The sequence below is a fragment of the Leptonychotes weddellii genome, chromosome 1 (assembly GCF_054177405.1).
Source record: "Leptonychotes weddellii isolate Sample4059 chromosome 1, ASM5417740v2, whole genome shotgun sequence".
Lineage (NCBI taxonomy): Eukaryota > Metazoa > Chordata > Mammalia > Carnivora > Phocidae > Leptonychotes > Leptonychotes weddellii.
The window spans coordinates 9,972,930-9,979,992 of NC_138369.1; the positions used below are offsets into that span (position 1 = coordinate 9,972,930).

The 7,063-nt window shown below is 55.1% G+C and overlaps 1 protein-coding gene across 11 annotated transcripts in view; it reads left to right on the forward strand.

The window, feature by feature from the left end:
* Nucleotides 1–49: 49 nt before the first annotated feature.
* MYO9B (myosin IXB) overlaps nucleotides 50–7,063 on the forward strand; it is an 88,403-nt gene continuing 81,389 nt past the window's right edge. For all 11 annotated transcript variants that reach the window (XM_081815015.1, XM_081815038.1, XM_081815030.1 and 8 more), the window contains exon 1: nucleotides 50–168. The gene's annotated coding sequence lies outside the window, so the exon portion shown is untranslated. The remainder of the gene's footprint in view (nucleotides 169–7,063) is intronic.

Here is a 7,063-nt window from a genome sequence, read left to right on the forward strand (position 1 = left end):
CGCTGGCGTCACGCCCTGGCCCCGCCCCTCCGGAACCCGGAAGCGGGAGCGCGCGGGGGAGCGGCGGGCGCGGCGGGGCGGAGCGGCCGGACCAGTGGTGGGCGGTCGGGCGGGCGGCCGGGCGGGGACCCGGCCCGGGACCGGCGGCGCGCGGCGGCCGAGGCCCAGGTGAGTGGCGGCGGCCGCGGGTTGGGGGCTTGCTCTCAAAGCTCGCATTGGCGGGTTGTCTTGTAGGCTACGAAGCTGAGGGTTAATGTTGGGAGGCGCTAAGGCTGGGGTCGAGGGAGCGGGAACGAGCTTGGGGGTCGTGAAGGGGTTGCCGGAGACGAGAGTGGGAGTGGGACGGTTAAGGAGAAAGTTGATGGGATGGGCCTGGTAAGGGAGTTTGCGGATGCAGAGTGAACAGGTCTTGTGGCTTTGAGCGGCTTTTCTGAAGAGGACGTGGCTTTAGTGGTAGTTGGGGGTCGCAGGAAACGGGCTGGGAGGGGGAAAGGCAAGGAGGCGGGGTTGAGAGGCCCAGGCGGGGGACGTGGGGCAAGGCCGGTGGGGGGACAGCCGGGGTGCGATTGGGGGGAGAGTTACAGGACGGCCTGGGGGCATCTGCCCTCGATTGAAGGGGTAGAGGAATGGCTCCTGGGGGAGAGAAGCGCCTGAGATTCTGTGGGTGTTCAGATTCTGGAGGTCCGAACCCACTGGTGTGGTGGCCGGCGGAATGGGGAAGGGGGCTATGGGGGATGGGAGACGGGGAGAAAACTCATGGCGAGAACCGAGAGCCAGTTCAGGGGGGTGCTGAGGGGGAGAGGAAAGGACAAGGGTACAGACGTTGGAGTGCAACCCATGGGATTTTGGGGCCCCCTTCCTCTCGATTCATCTGTTTCCTGACTTCACCCCCAACCGCTGGGTAACCCCCGGCGAGTTCCAGTGCCCTCTGGGCTGGTATTATGGTATTCCAGACTTGAAAACCAGGCCACTCTCCTCCTAAGACAGGGCTGGCTGGAGCCGGGGGTCCCAGGGAGCAAGGAAGGAGCCTCCAGACCTCACTGGGGCCTGGAACTGGGTTTGAGAGGGGAGGGAGTGGGTGTGCACACACCCGCGTGTGCTAGGCTGTCACCACCTCCTCGGAGTTGCATCCTTGGACTTAAATGGGTAAAACGACATACAGGAAATCTGTCCCCCGGCGGCTGTGAGCTCAGCCGGGGAGAGGCAGGGCAGCCCACAGCCACGGGGCAGGCAGTCGGCGTGCTCTCCCTTCTTTCCCTGGTGCCCTGGTGCCCTGGTGCCCTGGTGCTCCGTAGGCCAGGGGTCTTTAAGGGAAAGCCACTCCTGCATCTCTTTGTCTGGGGTAGGAGCTGGTGGGGACATCGTGTCTTGCTGTTGGAGGGTCCCAGCTCCTACCTTCCTGAGGTGTATTTTGGTCTTGGAGTCTCCAGACTCTTGTGGCATCCAGGAGCAGTGGGAGTAGTTTTAATCCGCATTAATTTCTCTTCTTTCCTAATCCTTGTCCAGGATCTGCCAGAAGGGCTTGGGCGGGGGGGGGGGCTGGGTTTATAGCTAGTTCAGGAGATGAATCTGGATAGATTATAAAGAGGGACACAGACAACTTCTTCCTTTACTTCCAGAATGTTCTGGCCCTTATGGAAGGTGGCTTTTGGTCTTGCTTGCCCCAGGGCACGTGATCAGAGCCCAAAGTTATGCCTCCTACAGACATTGAGTGTGGGCTTGCCCTGGCTAGGACACCCCCCAATGAACAGGACTGGAATCTTCTGGTTGCATGGCCCTGGTGCTTGTCTCCCAGTAGCAGGAGTGAAGGCAGGCAGGCTCTCATGTTGGAGGTCCCGACTTCCGTCAAGTCTCTTTGTCTGTTTCTTCACCTGCAAAATGAATGGGTTGGCTTCAGTCAGCATTTCTCAACTTTAGAACCCAATCTTGAAAATCTTAGCGTCTCCGCACACAGCCTCCTCGTATTTTATACAGTGAATCCCCACTGCAGTGATCCCACTTGTGTTCAGCTTTCCATTGTATGGTTTGTATCCAAAAACAGCCTTTTTTACTGTTCCTTTATCTTCCGCATGGAAAATTCCACAAATTCCATGTTTGCTTTTGCACGTTATATCTGTTCCCAAAGCTTCAGCTACACCTTTCTGGTCAGAAATCCCTGAGTGAGACTCTCCCTCAGTTCCAGGCCTCTGGCTCAGAGGACAGGGTAGAGACTCAGGAATGTCCCCTTTCTGTTTGCCTGTATGCTCTATTTTCTGTCCCCAGCAGAGGCTTGTTAATTTACCACTTCCCTTTCCTCGGCTCCCCAAAGTTGTGTCTTATGTGGGCTCAGGAGTTCAATTCAGCAAGGGCTGATCCTTCCAGTGCTGGGGGCTGGGCCCTGGTGACAGAGATGAGCCTTCCTGCCCCAGAGGAGGGGATATTCTAGTGCTCTCCCTCCCACAGGAATAATGAAATGCAGGGTGGGTGGTCAGTGCAGCAACAGATGTGGTGGGATAGAATGAGGGATGACCAGTGCAAGCTTCAGGGCTTGGGGGATTCTGGCAAGTATCCTTGGAAGAGATGGCAAGGTCCAAGCCAGGCTTCGAAGGATACAGAGGTGTTAAATCAAGCCGGGAAGAGGGAATTGCATGAGCAGATCCCTGCACTGCCCTGCCCTTTATTGAGCATCCTTTGTGATGGACCCTTTTATACCCATCTCTTTTATTCTGCCAACTGGCGGCAAGCAGTCCTGGTTCTTTTCTCAGTATGGAAACTGAGGCTCAGGCAGGCGGCGATGCCAGAGATGGCTCCCAGGGCTTTCCAGAAACACGAAGGATTATTAGTAACCTCAAATTGGCAAAGACCAAATTGAGCACAGTTTCTCAACTGCAGCACTATTGACATTGGGGCTGGGTTATTTTTTGCTGTGGGGGCCGTCCCACAGGATATCAAGCAAATCCCTGGTCTCCACCCGCTGGACGCCAAGAGCATACACCCCCTGCATCATGACCACGAAAAATGTCTCCAGATGGGGCTGTGTCTCTCAGGGCACAAGAACCCCCGCTCTGTAGTGAAATCTGGTTACAGCCCGAGGCCTGCATCTGCCTCAGTGGGTCTCTGGTGTTTGGTCAGCTCCCAGACAACTGCTGCCAAGGGCAGGCATGGGGGCAAAGCGGCCGGCAACCGAATTCTGCCATCTGGTCAGTTCTTAATCTAGAGTCCTGATTTAAAAAAAAAAAAAAAAAAGGGCAGCACTGGAAAAGGACTGAGGGGGGAGTTAGGCAGCACGCCCCCAGAATGGGCAGCAGAGAAGGAACAAGAGGTGAGCCCGGGCCATCTTCGCTCACAGGGACAGCAGATGCCATTGTCTTTCTCTTTGTTTTACAACTGACCTGGATTTCTGCAGGAACCGTCCCTCGGCTCAGAACACGTTGTTGCTTTTCTTCCGAGATTAGAGGTATTAGATTCTCTTCTCGAGAGCTACTTTGGGGGTGGCCCCAGATCAGTGTGGCTCCTAAAGCCACATTATCTTCTCCCGTTCGCCCTCGTGGCTCCAGATGCTGGCCACTCCTCGTGCACAGACTGTCTAACTTTTGCTCGTCGTGCGTTCTCCTCTGCTTGTTCCCCAACCAAGACATTGCTGCTGTATCTCCGTGGGAGGAAACAGCACGTTCTGGGGCCGCCCGACCCCTTCTGGACATTGCCCTCCCCCACCAGTCCCCATCCACCAGCCCTTTGTGTGCCCAGCATTCCCAACCAACTGTGCCAGGCAGCCTCTGCTTGGCAGCCCCTGCTCGGCCTCCCCGCAGAGCAAGACAGGCCCTTCTCTCTGCCCTCGTCCGGAACAGACAGAGTTGCAGAACAAAGGGCTCTGTCTGAGCATCACCGGGTCCCCGACGGGCCCTGTCACTTCACCTCTTTTCACTTTGGCCCAGCACGGGCTTCGGAGATTAGGCATGTCTCAGAAACACAGCCGATGATCTTGGGTTCTACTCATTTCTTCGTCGAGACTTTCTGAGCCCATGCCCGATGATAAATAAAGTAGTGATTCAAAGGTTCAGCCTGCGGGTTAGTCGGAGCAATGAATAAGCTGTCCGGTCTGACTCACTCGTTTATAACCCAGCTCTGCCCTGCTCCACGGGGTTGTATGTGTAAGAGGGGACCCAGCCACAGTGCATTACTGTCACTGCTGAGTGGAGGAGTCTCCCAGGGCCACTGGGACAAAGAAGCACAGACCCCGCAGCTTAAGCATCAGGGATTTATTGTCTCGTGGACCTGGAGGCCAGAAGTCCAAGATCAAGGTGTTGGCAGGGCTCGTTTCTTCTGAGGGGAGCATCTGTTCCAAGGCCTCTCTCCTTGGCGTGTAGTCAGCTGTCTTCAAGATCATCCTCCTTCTGTGCGTGTCTGTGTCCGAATCTCCTCGTCAGGACACCAGTCCTGTTGGATCAGGCCCACCCTAATAACTTCATTTTAACTGAATCACCTCTTTAAAGATCCTCTCTCCAAATACAGTCAAATTCTGGGCTGCAGGTGGGTAGGACGTCAACATAATGAATGGGGGAGTGCGGGTGAGGTGAGACCCGCTTAAGCCCCTAACACTGAGTAAGGGACAAATTTCGTTTTTATTTAGTGAAGAAGTTTTGGATAAATAGTTGCACCAGTAGAGTTCATTTTGTTTAGTCTTACTCTTAAATAAACATCTTAAGGGCGGTGGGCAAGTTGGCCACATCAACTTTGGAAGCATCCCGTTAGGAATCTTCCAGATCTCGCACATGTCCTTACACTTGGGATAACAGTAGAGAGGCAAGGACCCAGCTCAGGGGGGAGTGGATCTCGTGTGACTTTACAAGGGGTGTATTTAGAGCCAGGCCTGGGAGACTGTGTGTGTCTAAGGTTTATAATTAGGCGTACGGAGGTCTCTGTCCTCAGCGTTGCCATGGTCACAGGAAGGGGATCTAAAAGGGGCTCTGTTAATGAACCAAAATGACTTCGGGACCAGCTGCTGCCATAGGTGATTGGACAAAAAAAGTTTCTGGAAGATCTGAAAATCATCCAGCGAAAAGTGTTAACGAGGCAGGTGCAGAGTGGGCTTTCAGGGATACCGAGAGAACAGAACGGCCCTCGCCTCTTTATCCGGCGTGCAGATATCAGGAGTCGGGCCCACTGAGAGGTGCCCAGCACCAAGGCGAGCTTGTGACCCGGACAGGGCTTGTTAGGGGAGGAAGAGGGTCACATGAGAGCTCCCCCGATGAGCCCCAGCCAAGGTCATCTCCCTCGGAGGCTGGTGCCTCTGCATCCTCACAAGTGAAGTCAGAGCAGTGCATCTGGGACAGGCTTGCTGGGGCTTTGCCCTGAATCTACCCACTCATTTCTCTGGGCATCTCCATCCCGTCCTAGGACGGGTGGACCAGAGGGAGCCGAGGGGCAATACTTGAGATGTAGCTTCTCAGGTCTCTGGCATGCCCCCCGGGGCTTTGATTTCCTGGCAAGCAGGGTCTCTGGCCACTGCTTGCGAAGATCACCGGGGTCCTCGGCTGTCACGTGAAGATGCTGTTTATCAGACACTAGATACAAAGAAAGTGCCAGAGCCAAGCCCAGCCCACAGACCCTCAAAGAGCCAGTCTCCCCTCAGCGGTCCCATAGGAGTCTGGCTGCTGGCTTAGCAAGGAGCGGAGATGAAGATGGAGAAGCTGAGGGTGGGCTGCCAGGTAGAGAAAAGAGCCTGAAAGATGTCTCTAGGCCTCGGCAGCTGGGGCAGTCTTGCCGCCAGGCCGACCCACTCTCTCACGCTCTCATTCTAAAAATCGTGCAGTCAGGTGAACTTGGGCTTGGAATCTTGCTGATGTCTCCTGTGCCTGGGAGGCCCTGGGGACACCCTCAAAGTGTGTGAACATTGCTTTCCTTATTTAAATCACAGTTGCTCAGCCTGGGCGTTGGTGACACCTGGGGCTGGGGCATCATCTGTGGCAGGGATTGTCCTGTGTTGCAGTGTGTTGAACGGGCATCCCCAGTCTCCACCCACTAGATTCCAGTAGTGGTCCTCCTGCCCCTGACTCGTGAAAGGCAAAAATGTCTCGGGATATCGTTAAGTGTCCCCTTAGAGAAAAGTCACCCCAGATTGACTGGTTTAGGGGTTCCATGGGACCCAAGAGACTGTGTGTTCTATAATTTTGTTACTTAATTGAGGTCCTAGGATGCCGCACGCACATAAATGCACCGAGTAGGGAGGGAGAGAGGTTGTAACTCACAGATGCTGGGAGGGATCACCCTGGGTTGTACCATTTCACTCATCAGGACTTTTATTCTGATGTGTACATGAGCTAGGGACCTAAATCTTTTTTTTTTTTTCCCCCAAATAATTAACACAGTATTTCTCAATCTCAGCACTGCTGAAATTTAGGGCCAGATCATTCTCTGTGGTGGGGACTGTTCTCTGGGATAGGATACTGAGCAGCGTTCCTGGTCTCTATCCACTCCCCCACCCCCACCCCAGTATAGCTCCCCTTCCCCTAGTCGGAACAATCAAACTGTCTCTTGTCATTGCCAGATGTCCCCTGGGGCCACAGTCGGCCTGGGAGAGAAAGCCGGTATGAAAGAATGCTAAGCTCTAGGGCAAGAAGAGTGGGCTGAGAACCATGTGTCAAGCCTGTGGCTGGCCCACAGGGACACTTTTACCCCCTGCCTCTGTGATGATGTGTGGATAGCTGGGAGGGGAACCAATCAGTGGCCATCACCAAAGATGTTGACAAAGCAGAACCCTGGGCTGTGGGCTGCCTGGGAGATCTCACTGGGTCCAAAAGTGGAACCAGATCATTATGGCAGAAGCCAGGCCAGAGGGTAGACTTCGTGGCCAGGAGGGGCCCTGGCCCAGGTAAAGGCCATGAGGCCCAGGGTCACAGGTGAAGGAGAGAAGGCGACTCTGAGGCCCGAGGACCCCACACTGCGGCCACAAGTGTTGGGGGGACAGAGTGGGGCCGGTGACACAGGCTGTTCCGCGGGAACGGGAAATGAGGATAGGCTTCAGGGTCTTGTGGGCAGGACAAAGCGGTAAAGAAAGGGTCCAGGGTCTCTTTCTGAGAGGGGA